The 15,725-nt window shown below is 39.4% G+C and overlaps 1 protein-coding gene, 1 non-coding gene and 2 pseudogenes across 8 annotated transcripts in view; 3 read left to right on the top strand and 1 right to left on the bottom strand.

Annotated features, from left to right (window-relative positions):
* The window catches only part of TEX14 (testis expressed 14, intercellular bridge forming factor), a 122,648-nt gene that overhangs the window by 4,424 nt on the left and 102,499 nt on the right, over positions 1–15,725 (top strand). The gene's annotated exons all lie outside the window — the stretch shown is intronic.
* Positions 9,160–10,498, top strand: LOC131497827 (large ribosomal subunit protein uL16-like; annotated as a pseudogene).
* Positions 13,216–13,339, bottom strand: LOC131498682 (U4 spliceosomal RNA; annotated as a pseudogene).
* On the top strand, positions 15,074–15,237 carry LOC131498669 (U1 spliceosomal RNA). The gene has a single exon (XR_009255549.1). It is a non-coding gene; the product is annotated as a U1 spliceosomal RNA (small nuclear RNA).

The raw sequence follows: 15,725 nt of genomic DNA, 5'->3' as shown, positions 1-15,725 counted from the left end.
AAAGTGTTTATTTTACATATTTGTGGTTAAATTATGAAGAAATTTGTATATCTTTTATTTTACACTTAATATTTTGTCAGAAGCTTTCTCCTGTGTAATTACAAATTATTTGAAAATTAAGTTTAGTGGTTGCGTATTGTTCTGTCCTGAGGGCCATCTTTCTAATCAGTGGCCTATAAATGTACAGTTGAATTATTTCCAGTTGTTTTGCTGTGATGAAATAGCATTCTCTCTCTCTCTCTCTTTCTCTCTCTGGATACATTTCTGGAAGAATTCCTGGGTCCTCTAGAGAGTATGTACATTTTCATTTTGGATCATACTGCCAAATATTTGTACCACTTATACTCCTATTGACAGCATATGAGGGCTAGTTTTCCCACCTCCACCCCAGCACTGGCCCTTAGCAGTCTTTAAGTGCTTTTTTCCCCCCTTCTTTGTTATTGAGGTATAATTAATTTTTATTTTTTTATTTTTTTTAATTTTTAAAATATTTTTGAGAGAGAGACAGGGTGTGAGTAGGGGAGGGGAAGAGAGAGAGGGAGACACAGAATGCTTGATTTTAAATTGTTATCTTTTATTACTAAGAGAGGTTAAAACTTTTTTCATATAGTTTTCATGGATAAATATACCTTATCATTGTAACTATCTCATTTATATCCTTTGCCCACTTTTAATTTGTAAAAATGGTAAAACACACATAACATAAAATTTACCATATTAACCATTTTTAAGTGTACAGTTCAATAATGTTAATTATATTCACAATATTGTGCAGCCAATCTCCAGAACATTTTTATCTTTCAAACCTGAAACTCTGTACCTATTAAACAATAACTCCCCAGTCCCCCTTCTCTCAGCCTGTTCTACTTTCTGTTTCTGTGACTACTCTTGATACCTTACAGAGGTGGAATCAAGTAGTATTTGTCTTTTGTGACTGATTTATTTCACTTAGCATAATGTCCTGAAGGTTTATCCATGTTGTAGGATGTGTCAGAGTTTATTTTCTTTTTAAGTCTGAATAATATTCAATTGTATATCCATACCACACTTTGTTTGTCCATTCATCTGGGAATGGACACCTTTTGGCTATTGTGAATAATGGTGCAATGAACATCTGTGTACATTCTTTCCTACTTTATAACTGAAGTACTTTAATTTAAAAAACATATTTGTGGGCACCTAGGTGGCTCAATTGGTTAAGCATCTGACTTTGGCTCAGGTCATAATCTCAGGGTTTGTGAGTTCCAGCCCCACATTGGGTAAGCTTGAGCCCCGTATCAGGTGAGCTCGAGCCCCACTTCAGGTGAGTTCAAGCCACGCTTCAGGTGAGCCCTGCTTGTCTCTCTCTCTCTCTCTCTCTCTCTCTCTCTCTCTCTCTCTCCCTCTCCCTCTCTCAAAAATAAATAAGTTAATTAAATTAAATATATATTTGTAACAGGCCTGTTTTTTTTTAATTATCAGAAACAGTAACTAATATTTATTGTGCTTAGTGTAGGCCAAGCATTCTGCTCATCTTTGACATCAAAACCCATATTCGTAATGCGTATGCTGCCTACCCTCTCTGATATGCATATTGTGTTATACGGGCTATTTGCCTAATCTGTACATCACAAATATCTTCCTACTTTGTCATGTGTATTTAAACTTTGGGGTTTTTGGGATGCCTGAGTGGTTCATTCGGTTAAGCATCTGACTCTTGGTTTTGGCTCAGGTCACAATCTCATGGTTTGTGGGTTCAAGCCCCTCATCGGGCTCTGTACTGCATGGGATTCTCTCTCTCCTGCTGTCTCTCTCTGCCCCTCCCCTGTTTGCACGTGCTCGCTCTCAAAATAAATAAACTTAAAAAAAAAAAAGATTTTAGGGGCACCTGGGTGGCTCAGTCAGTTAAGCGTCTGACTTCAGCTCAGGTCGTGATCTCATGGTTTGTGGGTTCAAGCCCTGCATCGCGCTCTGCATTGATAGCTCAGAGCCTGGAGCCTGCTTCAGATTCTGTGTCTCCCTCTCTCTCTGCCCCTCCCCTGCTCACACTCAGTCTCTCTCTCTCTCTAAGTAAATAAACATAATAATTTAAAAAAAAAAAATCGCTTCTCGGCCTTTTGGCTAAGATCAAGTGTAAAAATAAAAAAAAAATTTAAACTTTGAGATTTTCTACTTTGTTGATGTTTTTTGTATGCAAATATAGTCAAAGTTTGTATTTAATTCTGACTTTGGTAACATGCTTAGGAAGTGTTTTCTTTGGGGCCCCTGGCTGGCTCAGTTGAAAGAGCATGTGACTCTTGATCTTGGGATTGTGAATTTGAGCACCACATTGGGTGTAGAGATTACTTTAAATAAGAAAATATTTTAAAAAGTCTCAGGACGCCTGTCTGGCTAAGTTGGAAGAGTGTGAGAGTCTTGATCTTGGGGTTGTGAGTTTGAGCCCCACGTTGGGGGTAGAGATTAGTTAAATAAACTGTAGGGGTGGTTGGGTGGCTCAGTCAGTTAAGCATCTGACTCTTGATCTCAGGGTTGTGAGATCAAGCCCTGCGTTGGGCTCTGTGTTGGGCTCTGTGCTGGGCATGGAGCCTACTTAGAAAAAAAAAAAAAAACAAAAACTATTCTGAAATAAATAAACTTTAAAAAATAAATCATAGGGGCGCCTGGGTGGCTCAGTCAGTTGGGTGGCCGACTAGAGCTCAGGTCATGATCTCATGGTCTGTGAGTTCAAGCCTTACATCTCTGTGCTGACAGCTCAGAGCCTGGAGCCTGCTTCCAATTCTGTGTCTCCCTCTCTTTCTGCCCCTTCCCTGCTTGTTCTCTCTCTCTCTCTGTCTCCCTCTCTCTCAAAAATAATAAACATTTAAATAAATAAATAAACAATCATAAATAAATAAAATTAATTTTAAATTTTTCCTTCAAAATTATAAACATAATTACCTGTATTTTTTCTACATATGATTTATAATTTAATTTGGATATTTTAGCCTATCTATTTTTAAATGTAAAGTAGGAGGAAGAAAGTAATTTTTTCCTTATTTCCAGTGGTGAGCCAAATTTCTAAGCACTCTTTTTTTTTTTAAGTTTATTTATTTATTTTGAGAGACAGAGAGAGTGAGTGCATACACACTAGCAGGGAAGGGGCAGAGAAAGAATCCCAAGCAAGTTCTGTGCTGTCAGCGCAGAGCCCAACATGGGGTTCAATATCACCAACCATGAGATCATGACCTGCAAGTCAGAGGCATAACAGCCTGAGCCACACTGGCACCCCTCTAAGCACTCTTTATGAGGTAATCTTTCCCCCCATATGACACGCTATTTTTATACATTATAAATATAAATACATACATATATACACACACACACACACACTCACACACACTTTTATACATATACTTTTATGTACTTAGGTCCTATATTCCTGGTATAAAACCTATTTAATTTACTGTGTATGTTATGTTAATACTCTACAAGATGTTAATACTCATAAAGATGTTATGAATTTGGTTAAGAGTTTTGCATTTTTATTTGTGAGATTAATTTGTGAAGTTATTATGTCTACTTTGTCTGGTTTTGGCAATAAAGTTTTGCAACCTTTGAAAAATGAACTAAGAAGCTTCTTTAGTTTTTCTATGTTAACATGTTATTATTTAACAAACACCTGTATTTCCTTATATTTTTCCAGTCAAAGAAATATGGCTCTCCTCGGGGGATACTGAGTTCTATAGGGCTTCTGTGAGGATTATAGCACTAATGTCTTTTTATCTTCTTTTTTTTTTTTTAATGTTTATTGTTTAGAGAGAGAGAGACAGGGCATGAGTAGGGAAGGGGCAGAGAGAGAGGAAGACACAGAATCCAGAGCAGGGTCCAGGCTCTGAGCTGTCAGCACAGAGCTCAATGTGGGGCTTGAACTCACGAACCGTGAGATCATGACCCAAGCCAAAGTCGGATGCTTAATTGTCTGAGCCACCCAGGTGCTCCAGCACTAATGTCTTCCTTAACCTACTTGAGCTACAAGAAAGTGAGAGAAAGTTACCTTTTTTGCCATAAGGCACACTGTGTCAGATGAATGTTTTGATAACTAGGCCGATAGCAATAAGTTCTTGTGAAATATTGGAATTAGTCTCGTGAAGGGTATGGGTGGTTTAAGAGCTGTGTGTTATTTGTTTAAGAAATCTTCTAAAAATGGCATTTTGAATTTAAGAGTTGTTTGGTGGTAACAGTAGTTTAGTTCTTAGACATCATCTTTCTCCCTTACATGAGTGGTTCCTGCCAGATTTCAAGGTATCTTAACTTTTATTTCACAAAACAAAACGTAGATATTTTGTTTATAGATTAGACTGTGTATACATATATATATTTATGTGTATATGTAGATATATATTACATAGTTGTTCTTTGGGGGAGAAAATCTATAAAAATCAAACTGGTTGCTGTCAAAAGGCCAGATTTGAGGAATAGTTGCAGCTCACATCACAGAGTCTCCTCCCTACTCTGCCCCAGAATGTTTTTCTCTCTCCATGTCAGACACCTGTATGTTCTCAGTTATTACTTGTTAATCTTTAATAAGATTTTTGAACAGCATTTTTTCTTCCTGTTTTAACGATATGAAACTCTGGCTAATTTGTTTTGGCAGAGGACAGAACACCAGAAGAGTTTTGTATAATAAAAAGACTTGGGAAATAAGGTGATTCTGGTGTGGTCTTGGAGAAACAATTGAAGAACAGTTGGAACTTGTAAACTCCAGTTTTAATTTACAGTGAAGAAGGCAGGAGAGGATTAAGACTATTTATATGTCGATGTGAAATATTTGAATCATTAACCATTGCCTGAGACAGGATTTACTCCTTTTGAAGAGTCTAATATGAATCAATGAAAGCTGGGTGGCTTCTTGTAGGATGGAATCGCCAGTAGTATCGTTTTGGGTTTCAGAGATACCCGTTCAGGGAAGAGTGGAGGGTTAAGGATATTTGGAAGCACAACTTATTTTTGCTTGGGAAGACATCCTGGTCAGTCAGGCTTCCAATCCTATAGACCATCATCAGTGCTACCTGAGCTGTTCTCTAATTAACTCAGCTCAGAATTAGAACTAGTGTTTATACAACTGCTCTTTTTTTTTTTTTTAAGAGCTTCTTTTAAAAAGTCACCTCTACCCCAAATGTGGGGCTCAAACTCACCCTGAGGTCAAGAGTAGCATGACCTACTGAGCCAGCCAGCTGCCCTCCTATACACCTGCTCTTTTAAGTAAGGGTGATCATTTGCTGCATATTTGAAAGAGCATAGTTTGTACTTGTGCTGGAAGCCTTGGACAACCTATTTAGCAATCTTAGGACTGGATTTTCTTTTCTTTTTTTTTTTCATGTTTATTTTTGAGAGAGAAAGAGAGAGGAGTGCATGCAAGCGGGGGAGGGGAGAGTGAGGGAGACAGGATCCAAAGAGGGCTCTGTGCTGACAGGAGAGAGCCCGAAGCGGGGCTTGATCTCATGAACTTTGATATCATGACTTGAGCTGAAGTCAGACACTTTACTGACTGAGCAACCCAGGCACCCCACTAAGACTGGATTTTCATACGCAGTTTTGCCAAATTTAATCTTTTTAGTCTTGGTATTTCAGTCATGTGGATAGCAGCTTACTGAACTGTGCCAGACATCAGTGATGTCATCAGCTCCAAAACCTTAAAAGAAGGAACTCATTTATGTTGTTTATCTTTAAATCTGTAGAGCATCTTTACCTTTAAATTTTATTTTAACAGCACCACTAACTATATAGTAGAAATAGGATGTGCTAAATGAGATCAACAAAAGGGGTGTGGAATATGTAGATGAGCGCAGTGACTGCTGGTCATGGTTACATTTAGGCATATATTTTCCAAGATTTTGGCAATATTCAGATGTACAAAATAATTCTGCATAGTAACTATAGTTTGGAAACTCTTTATTTCAGAAGCAGTGGGGTGGATAGAATGCATGAGGAAAGTGATCCTACCTGTAGAATGACTTGAATCTGAGGGTGAGGTGCTGGGCAAGGCATGAAGACCATTATTGGCAGGAGACATACCATGATCATGAGGGTGGCTTTCCCACCGTGAGGCTTACCTGTTGAATCCAGGATGTGCTGACCACAAAGATTTCCCCAAATGTGCAAAGCTCAGCTGTATAACTTGTGATAGTAGGGGATTGTGTTTGTGCTTTACCCTGGTCTTCCCTTAAAAAGAAGAAAAAAAAAAAGAGTATGTCTTGCACATTCCAGGCCACATTAAGATGGAGAGCTTTTCTTAGGGGGTAGTAGTAAGCTGTTTCATTTACCTATAAGGGTATGGCTTCTTCTGTATAATTTTGTGTAAGTGTTTTCTATTACAATTTTTATATCCTTTCTTCATACAATAGCCTTATGGTTACATTACGTATGTGTCGATGATTAGGGATGTCCTACCCTTTGCAGATCTTTTGGCCACAACGTCAACATCATGCCTCACAAAGTAAGAGAATACTCTCACAGGTTTTTCGGATTAGGAGAGCGGTATTTTTTTGTAGGCAATTATTTAGCGTACCACATCATCGAAACCAAGCATACAGCAGTGTCACCCAGAGGGACTTAGAATATGTAAATGAGCAGTGTCTGCTGGTTTATGTTGTACATACGTTTGTCCGTTTTGCAAGTATTATGGTACCCAAAATGTTACTGTCTGGCTTTTACAGTTTGGAGAAGTCTTCATTTCCTAAGTGACAAGCTAGAGTTTGCATGAAGAGTGAAGAGAATGACCACGTGTCTAGTGCTTGGAATAAGGATGAGGTACCAACAATGCCATTTGCTTATACTTACCTGGTAGAGGAGAGATACCAGGATTGCAAAGGTGATATTTTTCTCTGGGCACATCTTACCCGTTGCACTCCAGGTGCACTGGCCTCTGTGATTTTTCTCAACTATGGGAAACTGGACTGCATGATTTGTGGTAGAGAGGGATTATGTCTGTGCTCTCCACTTGTATCTTGCATTTTGAAAAGACAGTTGATGATTGACTTATTACTGCTTGGCTTTTAAGCCATCAATATTTTTTGTAATCATTCTTTTTTAAAAGAAATGTTTATTTTTGAGAGAGACCTACCGAGTGTGAGTGGGGGAGGGGCAGAGACAGAGGGAGACACAGAATCCAAAGCAGACTCCAGGCTCTGAGCTGTCAGCACAGAGCCTGATGCCGGCTCGAACCCCGGAACCGCTAGATCGTGAGCTGAGCCGTGGTGGGTCACTTAACCGACTGAGCCACCCCAGACGCCCCTTTGTAGTCATTTTTCACAGGTTTTTTTTTTAATGTATATTTATTTTTGAAAGAGAGTGTGAGCGGGGGAGGGGCAGAGAGAGGGGGACAAAGGATTCTAGGACTGAGCCATCCAGGCGTCCCTGTAATCATTTTGTATAACTTGATGTGTGCGGCCGTTATTGCTTGCGTGGGTGTTCACTTTCGTACCAAGTTGTCTAGCCAAATGGAGTGTACTCTTCTGTCGACCACTAGAGGGCTCACTTTGCACCACCTCAAGCTACCTGCATCTGTTTCTGCTCTTGATTGTTCCCTAGGTGTTGACAGTAAAAGAATAGGAAGAAGAGGTTTCTAGGAAAGTTTGAGCACCTAGAAATGCACCTAGGACAGGGGATAAAGGGTGTAAATAATTTAAAGGACTGTCTTCACTTTGTTGATTAACAGTGTGATGTGATGGCTGGCAGTCTCAGTCAGTGGAACATGCAACTCTTGATCTTGGGGTTGTGAGTTTGAGCCCCACACTGGGCGTAAAGATTACTTAAAAATAAAATCTTTTTAAAAAGTGCAAAAGGACAGATTACTTTGAAGAAAACTGGGAGTTTATAATTTACCACTTATATTCTTAACTGAGTAGTTATAATTTCAGAGGGGTTTTTCACTCCTTTTCAGGTATGTCTCATGAGCAGTATCCTTAGATTCTCCCCAAAATGAGAAACTGGACTACAGTATAATCTCTGCTAGTGACAGTGTTTTATGTTTTCTCCTAGACCTTGATTTTTGCCCCCAAATAATTTTACTAAAGTAATGTTATGCATGTGAAAAGCATTATACAGAAAGACTCCATCTGAATAGTAACACTCCCTTGATCCACCCTTTCACACTCTGCCCCCATTCCTCTCCCCAGAGCATTACTTTTTTTTATTTTTAAAGTAAGCTAGAGGTCCAACATGGGGTTTGAACTCAGGATCCCAAGATCAAGAGTCACATGCTCTACCTACTGAGCTAGGGGACTCCCAGAATACTACTTTTAAAACTTGTTTAGCTGTTTTTTATAGTCAACTACAATAAATGTTTGTGCTAGTGTTTATATGAAGGATTTGGCTGATCTTCCCCACCCTAGTACATTCCTTCCTCTATCCTGTCATTTATATTCCTGGAATAATCTTTTAACTTCTTTAGTCGGTTCCCTTGGTAGCTTTAAGTCATGTATCTTTATTATTTGTTAGGTCCTCACTAAGAAAGACAAGGATATTAGAAAGACTTTGGGGTTTTAAAACAAAGTGTTATGATTTTTCCCCTTCCAATCATAAAAAGAAATTTATTAATAATATTTTTGTAAAAAAATAACATTTTTGTAGACTATGTACAGTCTACAGGAAGAAATGTGAGTGGTAGGAAAATGTGAAGTTTTTACCACTTGTAAATAGTATTGATTTTGAAATTTCATTTCCTTTTTATTTTATTTATTGAGATATAATTGACATACAATATTATATTAGTTTCAGGTGTACAGCATAGTGATTGGACATTTGTATACATTGTGAAAAAGTTACCATAGTAAGTCTAGTTACCATCTGTCACCTTACAAAGTTAATACAATACTATTGACCAAATTCCCCATACTGTATATTATATCCCCATTACTTCTTTATTATATAGCTGGAAGTTTGTACTTCTTAATCCCCTTCAGCCATTACACCCCCCCCCCGACAATCAACCATCAATCTGTTCTCTCTATTGATGAGTCTAACAAACATTTCGTTTTTATAGATTCTACATATAAATGAAATCATATGAGATTTGTCTTTCTTTAACTTAAAACCTTCATTTTTTAAGTATTCATTGCTGGAAGGTGCCTGGGTGACTCAGTCAGTTAAGTATCCGACTTTAGCTCAGGTCATGATCTCACAGTTCGTGAGTTTGAGCCCCGCATCAGGCTCTGTGCCAACAGCTCAGAGCCTGGAGCCTGCTTCAGATTCTGTGTCTCCCTCTCTCTCTGCCCCTCCCCTGCTTGCACTCTGTCTCTCTCTCAAAAATAAACATTAAAAATATTTTTGTAAGTGTTCATTGCTGGTATGTAGAAATACAGTTGATTTTTGTGTATTAATCTTGTATCCTGTGACTTTGCTAAATTCAATTATGAATTTTAGTAGGTTTTTTTGGTGTAAATGCTTTAGGATTTTCAACATAAACTGTCATGTCATATGTGAATAGAAACTGTTTTCCTTCTTTCTTTCCAAACTAAGGCTTTTAATTTATTTTCCTTGCCTTAACCTCTAGCTGGAATAAAAGTGGCTAAAGTAATCATGCTTGTTTTGTTCCTTATCTGGAAGAAAAATACTTTCACCATAAAGTGTATTAGCTGTAGGATTTTCATAGATACCATTTATCAATCTAGTGGTACTTTGCTAAGTTTTTTGAAATCATAAGTGGATATTGAATTTTGTTAACTACTTTTTCTGCAACTACTTCTTAATCTGTTGATATGATGAATTATATGGCTTGATTTTCTAATGTTAAACCAACTTTGCATTCCTGGGATAAACCCTACTTGATCATGATGTACTATTACTCTTTTTGTTTATTGCTGGATTTGGTTTGCAGTTTTAAAGGAATTAAAGTAATTTTGTATCTATGTCCATGAGGGATAATATTCGGTACTTTTCTTACATGGTCTTCATCTGGTTTAGGTATCAGAGTAATGCTGCTTCATAAAATAAGTTGGCTTCATCCCTTGGGTGCGCCATTGAAGGTCCTTGGTGTCACATGGGGCAGAAAAACGCAAAAGTGGTTGGGTTCCCACTCTGGCCAAATGGTGTTGGATGAATGTGAGCAGCTCTCCTCACAAGTCCAGGTATTTGTGCCAACGAGTATATGGTGAAAAGCTGTGGCAAAGATGGCTTTCATATTTGTGTGTGGCTCCACTCCTTCCTATCATCCACATCAACAAGATGTTGTCCTGCACTGAGGCTGAGGGGTGTCTTCAGAAAGCTGCAGGACACATTGGTCCACGTTGGCCAAATTAGCATGTCCATCCACACCAAACTGCAGAACAAGAATCATGTGATAGAGGTCCTGTGCAGGGTTGAGTTCAAGTTCCTTGGCTGACAGAACATCTACATCTCCAAAAAGTAGTACTTTACCAAGGTTAATGTGGGTGAATTTGAAGACATTATGGCTGAAAGGCAGCTCATCTCTGGTGGCTGTGGGATCAGATATATCCCTAATTGTGTCCCCCTGGATAAATGTCAGGCCCTGCACTCATGAGGGTTTCAGTGCTGCCCCTCCTTACTCATACCCACCAATAAAACCTACTTCTTGTCCAAAAAAATGGGGTAGGAAATGTTTCCTTCTCTTCTGTTTTCTCAGATTAGTTTTGTGCAGAAGAGTGACATGATTGAATTTAGGCTTTAGCAGGATACTTGGCTACTGTGTTAATAGACTGGGAGTGATGAAAGGATGGAAGAAGGGAGATTACTTAGAATGTTACTGCACTCTTCTAGGCAGGAGATGAGAATGGCTTGTACCAAAGTGGTAGCACTGGAGGTGGTGAGAAGGGGTCAGATTCTGAACATATTTTTAAAGGAAAAATGATAAAGACTTGCTGTGGATTGAATGTGTTATATAAGAAGAAAGAAAGGAGAAAAATATGACCCCTAAGTTTTATCTGTACCTTTAATTTTTTTTTTCACCTATTAAATGTAGAATCCAGGAGGCTGTACCTCCTGCTCCTCCTCTCCATCATTCTTATTCACAGATGGGGAGGCCAGGGTATCAACATCTCAAGGTACTTAAAATCATATGGGAAAGGATGGTCTCCTTCTTTACATTGTAAAAAAAACTTTTGTGTGAAAAACTTCTAATGTAAACTAAAATAGATTAATAATAATAGTATTCTCCTATTTAGCAACACTAAGTTAAGCTTCAGCAATGAACAACTCAAGGCCAATCTTGTTTCATCTATACCTCTACACTTTAAACCTCCAAACCTATCTTGAAATAAACCCATACATCATGGTGTTTCAGGCATGATTATTTCAGTATGTATCTCTAAATATAATGGCTGTACTTTTTCTTGACATCTTTAGCTACTTTATTGAAGTATGATATAAAATAACATTCACCCATTATTTGGTTTAATGATTAGTATTTTATACAGTTGTCAAACCATTACCACAATCCAGTTTTAGCACATTTTTATGACCCTCCCCACCCAAATTCTCCTGTGCCCATTTGCAGTTGCCCTGGTTCCTATGCCCCAACCCTAGCCATGGGCAACAATGGATCTATCTTTTATAGATTTGCCTTATCTAGAAATTTCATATAAAATGGAATCACAGTGTATAGTGTGTATGACTTCTTTCATGTAGCATAATGTTTTTGAGTTCATTCATACTGATAAATTTATCATTATTTTATTCCTTTTTATTGCTAAATAGTATTCTGTTGTTCTGCTTATTTTTCTATTCTGTATTTTTATCAAGCAGGTAAGCCTGTACCACCTAATTTGTGGCACTGGAATGCTAACTTTATTTGTTGTTTTTCCTGATTTTATCTCTTGTGAAAAAGGAGGTTTAAGATTTATTTCTGGCTGGTTTGTTTTTCTCTAGGTCAGTTTGAATTCTGGACTCTTGAGGCTGTTAAAATAACCAAGTATATTACCCTTTTTTTTTTTTTTTTAATGTTTATTTGTTTTTGAGAGAGAGACAGAGCATGAGCAGAGGAGGGGCAGAGAGAGAGGGAGACACAATCCGAAGCAGGCTCCAGACTCTGAGCTGTTAGCACAGAGCCCAACATGGGGCTCAAACCCCCAAACTGTGAGATCATGACCTGAGCTGAAGTCAGATGCTTAACTGACTGAGCCACCCAGGCACCCTATCGGTTTTTTTGTTTATTTATTTATTTCTGAGAGAGAGGGAGAACATGACCAGGGGAGAGGTGCAGAGAGAGAGAGAGAGATTGAGAGAGAGAGAGAGAGAGAGAGAGAGAGAGAGAGAGAGAATCCCAAGCAGGCTCCCTGCTGTCAGCATAGAGCCAATCCCATGAACCATGAGATCTTGACCTAAGCCAAAACCCGAGTCAGACCTCAACCAACCCAGCCACACAGTTACTCCGAGCATCCAACTCTTGATTTTGGCTCAGGTCATGATCCCAAGGTCGTGGGATCGAACCTTGCGATGGGCTTGCGTCAGGCTTGTATCAGGCTCTGTGCTGAGCATGGAGCCTGCTTGGGATTCTCTTTCTCTCTCTCTCTCTCCCTCTGCCCCTGTCCCCCACTTGAACTCTCTCTCTCTTTCTCTAAAAAGAAAAAACAAAAAACATTTTTTCCACCTACATGTTTTTTCCCAACCTGTATATTCAATTTTTTATTTCTACAATCATATATTTAAGATCTTTATTTGTTTTTCTTTTCTATCCATATACTTTCTTGTACTTGTTTTTCAGGTGCAAGGTGTTTTAGCTGAGGATTTTTTAAAAATTTTTGTTAATGCTTATTTATTTTGAGGGAGAGAGAGACAGAGTGCAAACTGTGGAGGGGCAGAGAGAGAGGGAGATACAGAATCTGAAGAAGGCTCCAGACTCCGTGCTGTCAGCACAGAGCCCCATGTGGGTTCAAAATCACAAGCTGCGAGATCATGACCTGAGCAGAAGTCGAACGCTTAACCGACTGAGCCACCCAGGTGTCCCAGCTCTCTAATGATAGTTTTTATTTTCATTTTTAGTTTTCTTCCCTTTGCATAATCTGCCTTCTCCAAACTGTCTTCTTGTGGTTGGTTTGTTTAGCTTCTTTCATGTTAGAGGCTTTTGTCTGACCAGATGTCTGGTCATCCTTGGTGGTTCAGTGTTCCTTGATTATTTATAAGTGTTCAATATACCATCTCTACCCATTACCCAGAATTATTTACAGTGGTGAAAAATCGAACCAACCTAAGTGTCCAGCATTAGGGGAATGATTATATAAATTATGGGCCATCCATAAGATGGACTGTCATGCCAAAATTTAAAAAAAAATTTTAAGTTTATTCATTTTTGGGAAAAGTTTTCAATTAGCAATAATCGCGCCTCGGATAAACCTCATTGGCTACAATACTGCCACTGCGCAAAGCTTAAGTTTATTCATTTTTGAGAGAGAGACAGTGTGAGTGGGAGAGGGGCAGAGAGAGAGGGAGACAGAGTCCGAAGCAGGCTCCAGGCTCTGTTGAGCTGTCAGCACAGAGCCCGACACGGGGCTTGAACTTGGGAGTGGTGAGCTCATGACCTAGGCTGAAGGCGGGTGCTTAACCAGCTGAGCCACCCAGGTGCCCCAGAAATTTAAAATTATATTAACAAGTAGGGAGTTAATTGGAAGCACTTAGGGCCAAGGCAAGGGCTTCCCTGTAGAGTAATCTGCATAGGCCCTTGTAGCAGAGAAAGCCCATGGCTGACATCTTTGGGACTTTGTTTTAGGGTGTTCACATTTTTCAGAGGAAACTTCCAATATCCTAGAAGGTAAAGGTTGGTTGCCAGTGTCCTGGAAATCAAATGGAAGTTGAGAGGGAGGTCTCAGCATTCAGCCTTTGGAATGTATATGTACATTTTCTTTTCAGTAAAAGTTTGAGTTTTCATTTGAGCTTCTCCAGAGAGCTCCAGAGATGCAGAAATTTAAAGTCATGCTTCCTGTATATTTTTAATGAGAGAGAATGAAGTTAGTTGGTAAAATAATGTATGAATTAATTATATGTTATAATTATATGTTGTATTGTCTTCACTGTTTTGTTTTTTTAATTTTTTAAAGTTTGTTTCTTTTGAGAGAGAGAACACATGCAGCCCAATTCAGGGCTTGAACTCAGGTACCATGATATCAGTACCTGAGCCGACATCCAGAGTCAGCCTAATCGATGCTTAACTGACTGAGCCACCCAGGTGCCCCTGTCTTGACTATTTGAAAAAAAAACAAACAAGAAAAACCCTGCTCTAGAGACCCACAGTCTAGTGAGTAAGGGAATTGAATGCCAGGCAGAGAGAAAGTAAAGAAGCAATATAGGCACAGGCTAAACTGCTCTCAAGGAAAGCAGTCCGTCCTTAGGGGGCTAGGTGTTAACTGACCATGGGCAGGAGTAGGAGACAAAGCTTGGAGCCTGAGCTGGGTGGGAGAGCTGGCTCAATAGTTCTTCCCCCTTCTGTACAAACTGAGGAACAGATTCAGAGGCTAAAAGCTTATCTAGAATTGTGCAGTGTGTACGCTGAATTGCATTCAAGATCTTGGATTCCAAAACCCTTACTCTGCAATACACCCTGCCAGCATGTAGCCGCGACATTCTCCACTCCTTGCTCTTCCACCTCCTGGAATAGGAGAAAATGGTATGGAGCATTGGTATCCCTAGAAACCCTGAAGCTGAACTGGCTTGCGGCTAAAGGCTCATTTGTGTTGGTTTGCTGAAGGGTACTTCACACAGGGAGATCTGAAGACCAGCTACACCAAAATTCGGGAGAGGGATGGATGGATTTTTGTCAAGAAAATAGCCTATAGACATCAGTTAGGTTGAGGCAAATAGGAGGAGGAGCTGGTCTGAAGAGGCAGCCTCAAGGGGACTCACTCAGGTGTAGGCTTAACCCGCCCAGGGTGTATGACATTATAGGTGGAAGTGGAGTATGTAGACTCAAGACTCAGGGCACTTTGGAACTGTGTTTTCTGGAGAGATGTGCATGATTATTTGCCGTTACCAATTAAGGTACGTAGTAAGAAAATCAGGCTTTGAGTGTCGCTATATAGATAAAAGCCAATTAGAGTCATTTCAGGAGTGACCCCAACCTCAAAGTGGTGTGCGCAGCAGTGGGTATCACTGTGATCACTTCCATCTCATACTTACCTAACAGGGGAAATACCATGATTACAAAGGTAGCTGCTCAGGGTGAGGTTTATCCATTGTACTCTAGGTGTGCTGCTGGTCCCTGTGATTTCCCCAAATGTGGGAAGCTAAGCTGCATGACTTCTGGTAGTGGGGAACTGTGTTCTGGTTTCCCCTATGTGGTTGTGTCCCAAGAACAGTTACTATAGTTGTTTTTTGGTGCGTTACTAAGGCATTTTGGAGGAGATTGGCCTGAAATTCTTGCTACTAAGATTGCTCTGTTTTAGCCTATTCAGTTGGTAATGCTTTTTGGTGGTAGTGAATTGCTTATGTTTGGGTAAGTTAATTCTATAATTACTAAGCTTGTTTCTTTATACCGTGCTAAACTTGTTTTATATCCTATTGGACAGCACTGCTACCCTTACCTAAAAAGTTCCCACATTCAGCTTTCTTTTGTGAAAGCTGTGGGGTGCGGGTACAGGGAGGGCCTAGAGTTCTAGAGAGTGAGCCAGTGTGGAGCCTCTCCCCTGCTTGCTCAAGGACGCGTGCATGCGCGTGTGCTCTCTCTCTCTCTCTCTCAAGATAAATGAAGTTTAAAAATATATGTTAAAAAGAAAAAGAGCTACCTGGGATCCACAGAAGCCACTATTGAATTCGGGGTTGGT

Source organism: Neofelis nebulosa, chromosome 16 (genome assembly GCF_028018385.1).
Source record: "Neofelis nebulosa isolate mNeoNeb1 chromosome 16, mNeoNeb1.pri, whole genome shotgun sequence".
In the NCBI taxonomy this organism is placed as follows: Eukaryota; Metazoa; Chordata; class Mammalia; order Carnivora; family Felidae; genus Neofelis; species Neofelis nebulosa.
Note: the sequence above shows the minus strand (reverse complement) of the source record. Positions and strands in the feature narration are given on the sequence as shown.